General features: G+C 41.5%; 1 pseudogene; it reads left to right on the plus strand.

Annotated features, from left to right (window-relative positions):
* The window catches only part of LOC109908654 (intelectin-like), a 59738-nt pseudogene extending 49105 nt beyond the window's left edge, over window positions 1-10633 (plus strand).
* The last annotated feature ends 4801 nt before the right edge of the window (window positions 10634-15434 follow it).

Below are 15434 nucleotides of genomic sequence, written 5' to 3' on the forward strand. Positions count from 1 at the left end.
AAAGATCATAAAGTTAATTTCAGATTCAGGTTTAGGTGGTAATAACTTTAGGGAAACCACATTTCACACTATGTACAGACATAGAGAGCCAACACATAAAGGTGTAACAGGGATGAATGGATATTCAATGTACAACAGTAGTCTTCTGTAACAAGCAATACGTGTTAAATATGTTTTACATACATCCAGGACTGAATGGCTTCACAAACTCCTTTTAAAGGTTATGTAAGTAAGCGGTAACAGGCCTCATTCAGCAGTCTAGAGATTAACCTAGAAACACCAAAAACATCAATGTTTAGAGCAGCTAGGTGTTTATTCCCCATGTAAGGGGGGCAAAGAGATTTACCAAACTCTGTGCAGACCATAGTAATTTCCAGAGTTAGCAATCCCTGAAGGGGATCAAAAGAGAGCAATCATGGCAGCCTCTTTTTGAAAGGCCTTTACTTATGACTTAAACAAATTCATTTTCTAGCTTATTAATTAATGCTGTGGGATAAATCAGGTGTTTCTTGTGGGTCTTAAACAAATCTACCGTGAAACAAAAGTGTACACTCTACACACGTTTATGGACATAAGAAAAGACCACAGTAACATGACATACATAGTAGAGATGCTACAAAAAATCTATTAGTTCTTATGTATTTTCCAAAGCCTGTCTGGATGTGAACTACATTGTGCCTGGAAAACGTACGGAGCTGGGGCTTGTGTGGGATAGATATCCTGCGAGCAAGAGAGTCTGTCTTGACGAGGGGTTGGAATTGGGAATGGATGGCTGTCAGGGATAACCAGACTTTTTCATCTGTAATAAAGGAATAGTACAAATGTTTAAATAATTACAGCATGTTTTAAAAGGTCTGTACTAAATATTATGAATGAAATAAAATGGTTTTAAAGCCGGTATCTCACCTTTAACGACGGGGAATCTCTCGTTTTCTCTCTCGCGGAGAAATGCAATGTCTTATTTTATACGAATACAGTCTTTCCTACAACGGTATGTTATAAACATAGTACTGTATGGTAAGAATGTATAACGGTTGTACAACCAATGTTTATAAATAAAACATACGTGCATGTTTCAATATTGCGCAGTAAAATTGTTTTGGATTTTAAAAACTGTACTAAATATTATGAATTAAATAAATGGTTTTAAAGAGGAATCTCACCTTTAACGAAGGGGCTCTGTCTTTTAGCTCTATCATCATGCATGTCCCGGAGAAAAAGGCTTTCGGAAAAGACGTGTGCGTGCACGGGGTATGCGTGTGCGGGAATGTGTGTGTGTGTGTGTGTTTCAAAACAAAAGGAGGGGGGGGGGGGGGGGGTGTCTCTGCATGGGGCGTTTGAAACCAAAAAGATGTGTGGGGCTGTTTAGGATTGGGTGTGCGTGTCTTCAAATTGGCACTTTCAATTAATTAACACACATGCCTTTCAAATACTTATTTATCTCACCCCCAAGGACGTGGGGGGCTATAAAAAGTCCAACAACCCCGGCAGAATATATCCTGTCTAGACAACCTCCTACGGTTTAAAACATATGTTATTTCTAATCAGCGCATATACAAACGACCCCCCCCACCCCCCCCCCCCCCCAGGTCTATAAATTTATATCGGACACCCCTAAAGCTTCTACCGATGATGGTGTAGGAAATCAAAAGGAAATACAGGCAGACAGAATATGTCGAGACAACCACCTGTGGTTTTAGGGTCTCTAAACATTCAGAGGTCCTATATGGCCATTTTTTCATACGGGATGACGCCCGAAAAAACGACACCCCCGCTCTGTAAAATCATTACAGAATATCTCTCCTTTGAGCCACGACCGCGGAGCGCGTGACAACTGATCCCCTCTGTACGAACCGCAACAGCACAACTCCAGACAAGGCCAGCAGCCCAGAACAGCTAAAAGATAATCTGTGAATCCATTCTAATGAAGCTTTCTGAAGGTGAGTTAGCGAAAATAATATATTAGATATGGAGGCAGGGAATTGTATGGATATTATTGATATTATTGTAATATTAAACAGGAGTTATATGTTTTTTAAAACCGGGGACAACAATATTTTAGGTAATGTGTCAAATGCCCATATTCTTATAATTTAAAAAATGTATATATATTGCATAAATACATGTTAATATTATCTAATGTAAGCAGGATATCCAACAGTAAGCCAACTGCACCAGGGGATAATTGCTATGGATCATCCAACATTAGCTGTTATAACTGTCACGGATGAGGATTCAGAGGAGCAACCAGGGACACCGAATTTTACGAGATATCTATATGTCAACTGTATGTATTTTTATGATAATGTATAAATGATATCGAACCCCCTACACCACGAGAGGACATTATTCTAAAACAGGAAGACAACGTTTTTTACGATATATCTTTTTGTCAATTGTATGTATTTTTTATGATAAAATGTGTATATATTTTGTATAAATATAGGTGAATATTATTGTAGAAAAGCCCAAGGACATTGGTGGAAACATCCTTTAATTCGAGGCCTCATACTCAGTGATGCCAGGGGATGCCATAATTAGGTCAGGTGGAAATGTACCACGGATCTCAGCCCATAAAATGAGGAAATAGCCATAGCCAGATCTCCCTGCTTTCTCTTCCATACCCCGTCTAATCCAGAGGTGCTGTACGTGCAGGAATCCCCGTAAATTCACCGAATCGGGTAACGTTTATCTGAACTTTCCGTTGCGATCGGGAGAGTGGGCCATCAGTTATAGGTTTATAGTTATTACCGCGGAGAGCGACTTGGAGTGCACGCTTCAAATATAATGTGTAATGTGATTTGGGCAATGATCCAGACTTTACGGATTATCACATGCCAATTATGCCAAAGTCATATGGTTAATATGTCATGAAATTACAGGTACACATGAAGAAACTTGAAAGTGTGAAATATGAAACGGCATTGTTTGCGGAACTGAATGATTCCGACATCAAACAATTGGGTATTATAGACGGAATAACAGATCACTGTATGTATTATTCTTCTCATGATTATGGTAAATAGTTACGAGCATAAATGACTCAAGGATGATACCTATTGACTCTCTTTCTTTCTCTTGCTGTCTCTGCCTGGCCGGTTCCCCTCTTTCCACTGGGATTCTCTGCCTCTAAGCCTATTACAGGGGCTGAGTCACTGGCTTACTGGTGCTCTTTCATGCCGTCCCAAGGAGGGGTGCGTCACTTGAGTGGGTTGAGTCACTGATGTGATCTTCCTGTCTGGGTTGGCCCCCCCCCCCCTTGGGTTGTGCCGTGGCGGAGATATTTGTGGGCTATACTCAGCCTTGTCTCAGGATGGTAAGTTGGTGGTTGAAGATATCCCTCTAGTGGTGTGGCGGCTGTGCTTTGGCAAAGTGGGTGGGGTTATATCCTTCCTGTTTGGCCCTGTCCGGGGGTATCATCGGATGGGGCCACAGTGTCTCCTGACCCCTCCTGTCTCAGCCTCCAGTATTTATGCTGCAGTAGTTTATGTGTCGGGGGGCTAGGGTCAGTTTGTTATATCTGGAGTACTTCTCCTGTCTTATTCGGTGTCCTGTGTGAATTTAAGTATGCTCTCTCTAATTCTCTCTTTCTCTCTTTCTTTCTCTCTCTCGGAGGACCTGAGCCCTAGGACCATGCCTCAGGACTACCTGGCATGATGACTCCTTGCTGTCCCCAGTCCACCTGGCTGTGCTGCTGCTCCAGTTTCAACTCTTCTGCCTGTGATTATTATTATTTGACCATGCTGGTCATTTATGAACATTTGAACATCTTAGCCATGTTCTGTTATAATCTCCACCCGTCACAGCCAGAAGAGGACTGGCCACCCCTCATAGCCTGGTTCCTCTATAGGCTTCTTCCTAGGTTTTAGCCTTTCTAGGGAATTTTTCCTAGCCACCGTGCTTATACACCTGCATTGCTTGCTGTTTGGGGTTTTAGGGTGGGTTTCTGTCCAGCACTTTGAGAAATCAGCTGATGTACGAAGGGCTATAGAAATACATTTGATTTGATTTGATTTAATGGACGGGCATGTGGAATTCCCTAAGTATGTTAATAATGATTGTTAATAATGATTGTTCTGATTTGATCTTTGTGATTATGAATTTGATTGGATACCGGTTTTGAATTTTATCGGGATACTTGTTATTCTGTTTCCGATGTTTTGCAGCACCGACGACTCAGTAAATATACCCAGTTATGGTTAAAGGAATTCCTGCTTAAGTCTCATCCATTCCTCGGGAACCTGTACACCTTCACTGTCAATCATACTAACTGTCCAGATACCAACACAGATTCAACTTATCTTTCAATGATTTAAAACATCTATAGGATACTCAGCTGAGACCGGGAATAATTGATTTGGAGGCATCCGACATTAACGGTTATAACTATTGAAGATGCAACAAAGGGATTTTAGGAAATACATTTGGTTGACAGATTTATATTATTATAAAAAGTAATATAACATTATTATCAGAATCTTTTAGTATTATTATGTTACATGCGAGATATACCCAGAAATGTCAACGTAAACAACTTACAAGAATGTGTTTACCAGGCAGTGATGAAAACATTTTAAAAGGAGCTCTATTTCAAACATGCAAAGATATATATTTGATAGGTACAATATCTCTGCTAATTGTGTAGATTTAAAGGTTTCACAAACATAAAACAACTATCTAATTCCTTTTTCTCGGACTAACACACTGTAGAGTTTCCTGTTTACTAAAGAACAATCACTAAGACAAAACACATAAAAGTTGTAATATAATATCTATACATGTCATTCTTTACTGAAAACAGGTACATTCTGAAAGGTTTTTGGAGGTTGATGTGATAGCACATTTTTTTATTCATCTCTCAATTTAGGATAATACTGTTTATTTAAACTTTACTTAAATTGTATTATTCATCGTGTCTCATACCAGGCTAATACACTACCAAGCAATGAAAAAAGCTATGGCATTAACCCATAACCGGTGTGTGTCTTTTTGGGGGATCAATAATTGATCAAGAATACCAATAGGTGTGATCTGATCCTCTTCCCTATTACGACAGTCATATGCAAAACCATAAAAACTCAGACAAGAAAACATTGAAAACCTTAATACATGACTACATGCATTGCCATTATTTTAGTTAGCATACATCAATGGTTGAATTGGGTACTTTTTCTTTGTACATGCACCGAGCCTCCGAGTGGCTGGAGCCAAACAGGCTAAATGAAAAAGACCCATATAAAAAGTATGTGAAAAGATGGGGTCAAATGTCATTTTTATGTTTTGTTTTTGTTACAACCAACAGGTCTTCCTAACATTTGACATAACTAGTAAGCCTTACATCCTGAATGTACATGGGCTCCCAAATATGGACCTGGGAACACACGGGAGGGCTGGGACCACAAGACCTTCTATGTACCTAATTGAGAACATAATTGATATATTGTAATTTAAAGCAATGACCCATAAGAGAACACGGGACCAAGGCAATGCAGGACCCATATAGAAATAAGACAACAGTATTTTTAATGAGAAATATAATCTAGTAAACAAATGTCTCCGTAATGAAAGACATGAAAACTGTCTCCAACATTGTATTTCGATCTGTATAAAACATTGATATTGTCAGTAAGGTCACTGAGACTAACAATAGACAATAGTTATTGTGGGAGGTTTAGGGTTAAAATACATATGAGGAAGGATCAGGAATGTTAGAGATGTGGTCACAATGGGGATTTTGAAAGAGGGAGATTAGAACCCCAAAGTAATAGTGGTAAGAAAGATCATAAAGATAATTTCATATTCCGGTTTAGAGGGTTAATAACTTTATGGAAACCAATATGTGGATTATAAACATGTACAGACATAGAGAGCCATCACATCAAGATGTAACAGGGATGAGTGGCGATTCAAAGTACAACGGGAGTCTTCGGTAACAAGCAATACGTGTTAAATATGTTTTACATACATCCATGATTGAATGGTTTCACAAACTCCCTTTAAAGGTTTTGTAAGAAAGTTGTAACAGGCCTCATTCAACAGTCTGGAGATTAACCTAGAGACATCAAAAAACAGCAATGTTTAGAGCGTTTTGGAGATTATTCCCCATGTAAGGGGCAAAGAGCGGATTTAGCCGACTCTGTACAGACCAAAGGAACTTTCAGAGGTAGCAAACCCCACATGTACCCATTATATAACAAAATGATCTAGGGTCAAATGCATCTAAAGTTTTTAATGAAGTGGCAGCTGCATTCATATATATTCTTTTTCGTACACTCTAGAAAACAATATAACACAATATCGAGATACTAAAAAATGTATATGCAACATTTGAACAACTGTGAACCCCTGCGGGTTATGATGTATACGACATGACGATACACATTCCTTTTCTATTTTTTAAATACATCCAAAAGCATATTTTTAGAGTGGAGTGAAATATTGTTTATGTTAAACTGTAGAGAACAAGAACTTTTGATGAATCAAAGAGTCACTGATGTTTTATATTCAGGACTACACATATACAGAAGACAGGTATTCTGGAGGATTTGCTTTTAAATCCACGATTAAATAAGAAAATGGCGCTTTGGTAGCGTCCTCATAGCTCTCCATAAAGTAGGATTTCCTTCCCAGGTACATCTGCTGAGCTAGAGTGTTAATTTATAGTTTGTCTCTAGGGTTTTTGAATAAAACCATGTAATTGGCTTTCAAACTAATGATACGGCTAATTTTACCTTGGTGAAACACATTCTGCACAAAGACAGGTTTCTATGATTGGGTAAAAAGCTTGTGCAATTTCAGGATGTTCGCTACCTGCAAATAGTATATTGTACAAAACCAGCAGATTTTTTTTTATGAGGAGTGTCACACCCTGACCGTAGAGAGCGTTTTATGTCTCTATTTTGGTTTGGTCAGGGTGTGATTTGGGTGGGCAGTCTATGTTCTATGTTCTATGATTTTCTATTTCTATGTGTGATTCTCAATCAGAGGCAGCTGTCTATCGTTGTCTCTGATTGAGAACCATACTTAGATACCTTTTTCTCCCACCTGTTTTGTGGGAAGTTAACTTTGTCTTTGTTCAGGGCACATAGCTCAAAGCTTCACGGTTTGGTTTTTGTTCTTCGTTTTGTCGGCAGCATTTTTGAATAAAGAGAAAATGTACGCTTACCATGCTGCACTTTGGTCCAGTCCTTCAGCCAGCCGTGACAAGGACGGAGTTTTTCATGTATAAATTACAATATTTTCTCTAGATGGCCTTTTATTTTCAAGAACTACAGACAATTACACTAACATGGGTAAATTACCTGTAGTTTTACAACTCTAAAATAATCTAAATGTATGTGTTGTGCAAGGTATTCCCAGGTATTATTAAAAATGTGTAAGAAAATGAATTACATAATATATGTACCCCATCTCATTTTTCACAAGAGACCTATTCTGAACGTTTAAACAAAATTGTAAACTCTTTACCCATACTTATGCTACTTTCACATAACAAAATACAATGTCAGTGTCGGTGAATGCATGCTTCGATGCTGTGGGGAATGTGTTTCGCCAAGGTTGGGAGGGAGGAAGAGAGGAAGAGAGAGAATGAAGCCCACGGAGGAAGAGGATGGAGGGGAGGGAGTGAGCGGGATGAGGGAGAAAGGCATGATGGGCTGTCAATGTTCTCTTGATCGTAGTTTTCCCAGCAGCAACCCCCTCCTTCTACTCTATGAACACATTATTCCGTCTAACACTTTTCTCTCTGAGACCCCATTCCACTAGCACTGTCCTCTGAGCAAGCTGGTCCTGGGGCTCTGTTCACAAACAGACCCCATAGAGCCCCAGGACACAGTCTGGTGCTCACACCCTCATTTTCCCTCCCTCACTCCCAATTGATTAGTTTCTTTGGCCCAGAATTCCAATTATAACTCCAATGAGAAAGAGAGAGATAGAGAGATTGCTATCACAGGCTCATGTTAAGTGCTGAGACAGATAATCACAGGAACACCACCAAGTGGGTTGAAGTGAACAGGACTGTCTGAGGAGGAAAGAGAAGAAGATGGAGCCGAGAAGAGGACGTGTGGGAGTGAGCAAATTAGTGTCAGAAGAAGCTGAGACGCTGAATCATTCTTGCCCTCACATTCCTTTCTTTCATCCATTTTCTTTCTCAACCTCCTCCTAAGAGCTACCTCTACCCTGTCCCCAGTGATGGAGAAGCCTCTACACATCAAGCTCATCAACAGTGCATTCGGTTGAATTCAAAGAGAAGGGTGCAATTGTGGCCCACAATTTGGGGCGTTCCTGCATGTAGGCACTCTTGCATCTGCAGTAACCCTCTTTGTACTTCTATTGGTCCATTTTTAAGCTAGGACTCCGGTCCACAGGCAGGGGTGCTCCTGTACAGTAGGTGGCAGTAGTGCACCATAACATCGGATGCCAACCGCCGATAAACCCACAAAAGAAGAGGCAAGGGCAACAACGGTAGCTAGCTAGCTAGGACAACGGTAGACAGTGTCCTTCGCCACCGCCTGTCGGGCACCATTTCCCCGCAGTTCTGTTAATCTTAGGGATCTGTTAACCTTAGTTCTGTTAATCTTAAGAACTGGCCAGTAACAAATTACTTATAATGCTTGAAAATAAAAAGTTTAATTTACGCCAAATATATATCTAAAAAAACATAATAAAGACCTTATTAACTACTTGTATAAACACTTATGAATTACAAATTAGTGTCACCATAAAATAAAATGTCAGCAACATGTTTTGTTTAGCTGCCATATACATGTTGGGAAATTTAAACAAATGGTCTACTGCCTACAGTACGTGCTGGTTTAATATGAGTTGTCCTTATCAGGTTCACCTAAATGATCACATCATGGCATTTCTTCAGCTTTGTACACAAGGTGTGCAAAGATCCTTTCGGCATGAGCTCATTTTCCAGGAGTGTCATTGTTAAAAACACATATGCTTTGCAATTTACTGGCAGTGTGGAAAGTTGGGAGATAGGGCAAGAATGAGTTTTTAGAGGAGGTGTATTTTACTTTTTCAGCTTCACTCCAATAAACACAAAACATGAAGAATAGCTTAGCACTATAATATATATATACAGTGGGGAGAACAAGTATTTGATACACTGCCGATTTTAAAGGTTTTCCTATTTACAAAGCATGTAGATGTCTGTAATTTTTTAAATCATAGGTACACTTCAACTGTGAGAGACGGAATCTAAAACAAACATCCAGAAAATCACATTGTATGATTTTTAAGTAATTAATTCAAATTCTATTGCATGAAAATAAGTATTTGATCACCTACCAACCAGTAAGAATTCAGGCTCTCACAGACCTGTTAGTTTTTATTTAAGAAGCCCTCCTGTTCTCCACTCATTACCTGTATTAACTGCACCTGTTTGAACTCGTTACCTGTATAAAAGACACCTGTCCACACACTCAATCAAACAGACTCCAACCTCTCCACAATGGTCAAGGCCAGAGAGGGTGTAAGGACATCAGGGATATAATTGTAGACCTGCACACGGCTGGGATGAGCTACAGGACAATAGGCAAGCAGCTTGGTGAGAAGGCAACAACTGTTGGCGCAAATATTAGAAAATGGAAGAAGTTCAAGATGATGGTCAATCACCCTCGGTCTGGGGCTCCATGCAAGATCTCACTTTGTGGGGCATCAATGATCATGAGGAAGGTGAGGGATCAGCCCAGAACTACACGGCAGGACCTGGTTAATGACATGAAGAGAGCTGGGACCACAGTCTCAAAGAAAACCATTAGTAACACACTATGCCGTCATGGATTAAAATCCTGCAGCGCACACAAGGTCCCCCAGCTCAAGCCAGTGCATGTCCAGGCATAACTTATTTTCCACCATAATTTGCAAATAAATTCATTAAAAATCCTACAATGTAATTTTCTGGATTTTTTTTAATTCTCATTTTATCTGTCATAGTTGAAGTGTACCTATGATGAAAATTACAGGCCTCTCTCATCTTTTTAAGTGGGAGAACTGACTAAATACTTTTTTGCCCCACTGTATATGGTCCATCTGAGGATGGTCTGTACTCCCTGACCACAGACCTTTTGCGACATGACCACAGCGCGCGGCAGCTGGACTCTGGTGGCAAGCGTGCACGATTACAACTTCTATGGGAAGTGCACGGTTGGCGATAGTTAGACCTGCCAGAAGGGCAACAACGCCAAATGGCCAAAAGGGGAAGACCAACTTCCTGCTGGCCAACAGGAAGACCTGGGAGGCAGGCTACTACGACATCGTAGCAGAAGACATTTCGGTGTGGAACTTTCCCAGCAACATGCCCTTATACCACTGGAACCTGACTGCCATCATCCAACAATGGACCCTCCATTCCAATAGTATATGACCACAGGGATAAAGAGTCCACCAAAATGTTCTAGGAGGCTTCATCAGTTTCAGAGCCATAAACCATGAACGGGCGGCAACAGCCATCTGCTCTGGGGTCAAACCCAAAGGCGTTAATGTTGAACACCACTGTATTGGTGGAGGTGGGTTTTTCCCTGAGGGTAACCCTCTTCAGTGTGGTGATTTCACCGGCTTTGCCTGGAACGGCTATGGGACCCATGTAGGCTGGAGTACATCAAAACAGATGCTAGCCATGTGATGCTTTGAAATGTAGATATATATTATATGCTGCTGACTGTTTGATTAAAACATGTTTGTCACGTGAAGAAAGACACTGGGCATGATCATATTTAATTAATAGTGCTCCTGTGGCACACACACATGGTTGAGAAGCAACAGGTGACATAATGATGAAGAGAAGAAAAGCAGCCAGCCTGACATAAGAATGTCCATGGCTATATTTCTGGGTCTGTTTCCCTGGTTGAGGCTTTCCTGGAGGTTGAGAGAAAGAGATGCTACCACCACCATCAGAGTAAAGGACACATAACTAGGGTCTTCTGGCTAACATACTTCATCTTGTGTTAGGATCACAGTCACACACACACACACACACACACACACACACACACACACACACACACACACACACACACACACACACACACACACACACACACACACACACACACACACACACACATACCTGCATCTCCCCTCCTGTTTAGCCAAGCACATGAATGCCAGTCACACGTGTGGAATGATCAGGACCAGTGGACATCCTCGTAACCACCCCTTGGTTAAAACCATGTAAATAAAAACAGGGTTACTCTGCTGTCAAGCCTGCAAGGTGTGTGTGTGAGTGTGTGTGTGTGTGTGTGTGTGTGTGTGTGTGTGTGTGTGTGTGTGTGTGTGTGTGTGTGTGTGTGTGTGTGTGTGTGTGTGTGTGTGCGCGCGTGTGTGTGTGTGTGTGTGTGTGTGTGTGTGTGTGTGTGTGTGTGTGTGTGTGTGTGTGTGTGTGTGTGTGTGTGTGTGTGTGTGTGTGAGGGTGCGCAAAGGGAGATGGGCAGCATTAGGGAGAGGAGTCATGCACAGGATGCTACAACAAGATTGTTTGGTTTTTAATGTCTCCTCCCTCAGGTTGAGAGAAAGCGATGCTAACCCCACCATCAGAGTAAAGGACACATAACTAGGGTGTTCTGGCTAATATACTTCACCTTGTGTTAGGATCACAGTCACACACAGCCGTACACACACACAGCCGTACACACACACACACACACACACACACACACACACACACACACACACACACACACACACACACACACACACACACACACACACACACACACACACACACACACACACACACACACACACCTGCATCTCCCCTAAAACACCATCCTACAAAATATAAATTAAGTCAGAGAACTGTAAAGGCTACAATTCTATAGGCATCGGAGACCATACAGGTGTAGTTTTGGCTACACTGCTGGAAATGGTTAAACTCTAAGACTATTGATCACTACAGAATAAGAGCAAATCTTAGATGTATAATTACTAGTCTGCAGCTAGAAATTACGTAAGTCTAGTACGAGAATACCGACAACCGCCGAAGCATCTATTCTATGGAAACATTTCCGAATGGTACTCTGAAGTATTCCATTCTAACCACCTACAACCACAAAAGATATTGTGACTTCTGGGAAAGGTAACCAGAGACTCTGATGAACTCTACAGGACGATCGAGTATTCCAACAGAGAAGACAACAATGACATATGGGCGTAAATATATACATTGCAATTATTCTTGAATGAGCTGCCATTCAGGTGCAAGGGATTAGCATTTCAATAAATATAATTATAGAATGTGTGTAGTTCATCCATTTTGTCTTTCCTGCTCTTTCTCAGTCCTCACCCCTTTCCTTTGTCTACTAAGCCGGGCACATCGGCTTTAGCCCACTAAGGACTTTTCTATCATTGTTTGTAACAGTATTTACTGTTTGTTTATGTGATTATTTAGTTCAATAAATAAATAATAAAGCCAATTTGTATATTGCTGATTCATTATGGAAACTAGAGTTTGTGCAGATATACAAGGGTTTGCTACATTCAGTAATGAGAACTGATAAGGTAAAAGTTCATTAATAGAAAACGAATTGATCAGATATTAAAATATCTGAAGAGTTATATTCGGAAAATTAAACGTTGTAATCTCAAAATTGTCTGTGATGCCCTGACTTCCTAGTTAATTAATATTTACATGGTTAGTTTAATCACTTAATAATTAAACCTAAAGAAATGTTTTGATATAAATACATCTTCACATTTAATGATAGTCCAGACACGACAGCTGTTAGAGACAGGGGGTATTGATGAGTGTTTGACATGTTTTCCCCTGTCAGTGTGTCATCCTGACAGATAAGAGCCTGGCTGACAGCTCCTCTGATGGCTGCTCTGTCATGTCAGCTGTTCTGTTCTGTTCTCCCCACATGCAGCAGCAATGTGGTGATATCAGTGACAGGTCAGCCAGGCTAAGAGGGGTGCAGTGAGGATGTGGTAGGGGGGTCTTGTCTGTCTGTCGGTCCTTCTGTCTGTGTGCCTGTATGTTTCTGTGTCTGTCTGACCTCCTCTATAGCTTGGTCCTAGTCTTGAGTTTTCTCAGGCAAGCTAAACTCTGAAACTAGCCCAAGAATCGTTTAATCTGTCCCTCATTGCATTTTTCCTCCTTCTCCTCCATCCCTCCTCCCATCCATCACTCCATACCCCTGGCCTGTGTGGTTGAGAGGAGACTACAGATTCAGAGGGCAGTAGCAGTAGTCAGCAGTAGAAGTCCAGAGGGACTCAGAGAGCAGCAGAAGTGTGGCTCCAGCACTAGTGTTCTGGATCGATGAGGATAAACACAACACTGAGCTACTGATCCTAAAAAAAATCTGTCCACACACACATACAGTACATGCATACATACATACATATGTAACAGTTTAACTTTAGTCCGTCCCCTCGCCCCTACCCGGGCTCAAACCAGGGACCCTCTGCACACATAGACAACTGACACCCACAAAGCACTGTTACCCATTGCTCCACAAAAGCCGCAGCCCTTGCAGAGCAAGGGGAACAACTACTTCAAGGTCTCAGAGTGAGTAACTTCACCAATTGAAACGCTATTAGCGCGCACCACCGCTAACTGGCTAGCCATTTCACATCGGTTACACATACATACATACGGAACTGGAAGGATCCTGCCTCTATAAATACACACCGAAGAGAAGGCATCCCAACATACACGCAACACTGAGCCCATAGAGAGAGGAGGCCTCTGAGGTGGTCCCAGGGAGAATTTACAAGCTTGAGAGATCAGAGAGAGGAGAGACTAGAGGACACCACGTGACCAGATGAGAACAGAGAAGTGTCATGAGGGAGGAAGGGACTCAAAGCCAAATAACCCTCTTCCTTTACTCAGGGGAGAACAAATCCACACATCACATCAGGTGAAACAGAATGTAGGACAAGGTGGAACAACCAGTTTGGTGCTCCAGTATCTTTGGGAATGAACAGCCACCACACGGGCTGAAGCTGCCTAAATCAAATCGTATTTTATTTTTATTGGTCGCAAACACATGTTTAACAGATGTTATTTCGGGTGTAGCAAAATGTTGTTTTCCTAACTCCAACAGTGCAGTAATATCTAACAATACACACAAATCTAAAAGGAATTAAGAAATATAGAAACATTAGGACGAGCAATGTCGGAGTCCGGAGTGAAAAAAAAAAATATATACACAGGTTTTTAGAAATGATTGCGAATGAATTAAAAATGAAAAACAAAAATACCTTAAATACCTTGAATTACCATAGTAATTCAGACCATTTGCTATGAGACTTGGAATGGAGCACAGGTGTATCCTGTTTCCATTGATCATCCTTGAGAGTTTTCTACAAAGTGATTGGAGTCTCCCCGTAGTAGATTAAATTAATTGGACATGATTTGGAAAGGCACACACCTGTCTATAAAAAGTCCCACAGTTGACAGTGCATGTCAGAGCAAAAATCAAGTCATGAGGTTGAAGGAATTGTCAGTAGAGCTCCGACACAGGGTTGTGTTGAGACTCACTCGGATAGAGCTCCAGAGTTCCTCTGTGTAGATGGGAGAACCTTCCAGAAGGACACCCATCTCTGCAGCACTCCACCAATTAGGCCTTTATGGTAGAGTGGCTAGACAGAAGCCACTCCTCAGTAAAAGGCACATGACAGCCCGCTTGGAGTTTTCCTAAAGGCACCTAAAGACTCTGAGACCATGAGACACAAGATTCTCTGGTTTGATTGAACTCTTTGGCCTGAATTCCAAACATCATGTCTGGAGGAAACCTGGCACCATCCCTAGAGTGTGGTGCTTGGTGCTGTTTTTCAGCTGTAGGGACTGGGAGACTAGTCAGGATCGAGGGAAAGATGAACAGAGCAAAGTACAGAGAGATCCTTGATGAAAAACTGCTCCAGAGCACTCAGGACCTCAGAACGGGGCAAAGGTTCACCTTCCAACAGGACCACAACCCTAAGCAGACAGCCAAGACAACGCAGGAGTGGCTTCGTGACAAGTCTCTGAATGTCCTTGAGTGGCCCAGCCAGAGCCCGGACTTGAACCCTGTGCAACAATTCTCTCCATCCAACCTGACAGAGCTTGAGAGGATCTGCAGAGAAGAATGGGAGAAACTCCCCAAATACAGGTGTGCCAAGCTTGTAGCGTCATACCCAAGAAGACTCGATGCAGTAGTTGCTGTAAGTGATGGGATGTATAGACATTATGGACAGTATGTGAAACTGAACTGAACAGACCAGCAAAGAGAGAGTCTGAGTACCAAAAGGCACCCTATTCCTTTTGTAGTGCACTACTTTTGACCAGGACCCATAGGGCCATGGTGTAGAGAATAAGTTGCCATTTGGGACGCATCCAGAGTGTAGTATCAGAGAGGCTGAGAGCTCTGGGTCTCACAGGAGCATACATACAGTGCCTTGCGAATGTATTCGGACCTTTTGCCACATTTCAGGCTTCAAACATAAAA

The sequence above is a fragment of the Oncorhynchus kisutch genome, linkage group LG17 (assembly GCF_002021735.2).
Source record: "Oncorhynchus kisutch isolate 150728-3 linkage group LG17, Okis_V2, whole genome shotgun sequence".
NCBI classification, from domain to species: Eukaryota; Metazoa; Chordata; class Actinopteri; order Salmoniformes; family Salmonidae; genus Oncorhynchus; species Oncorhynchus kisutch.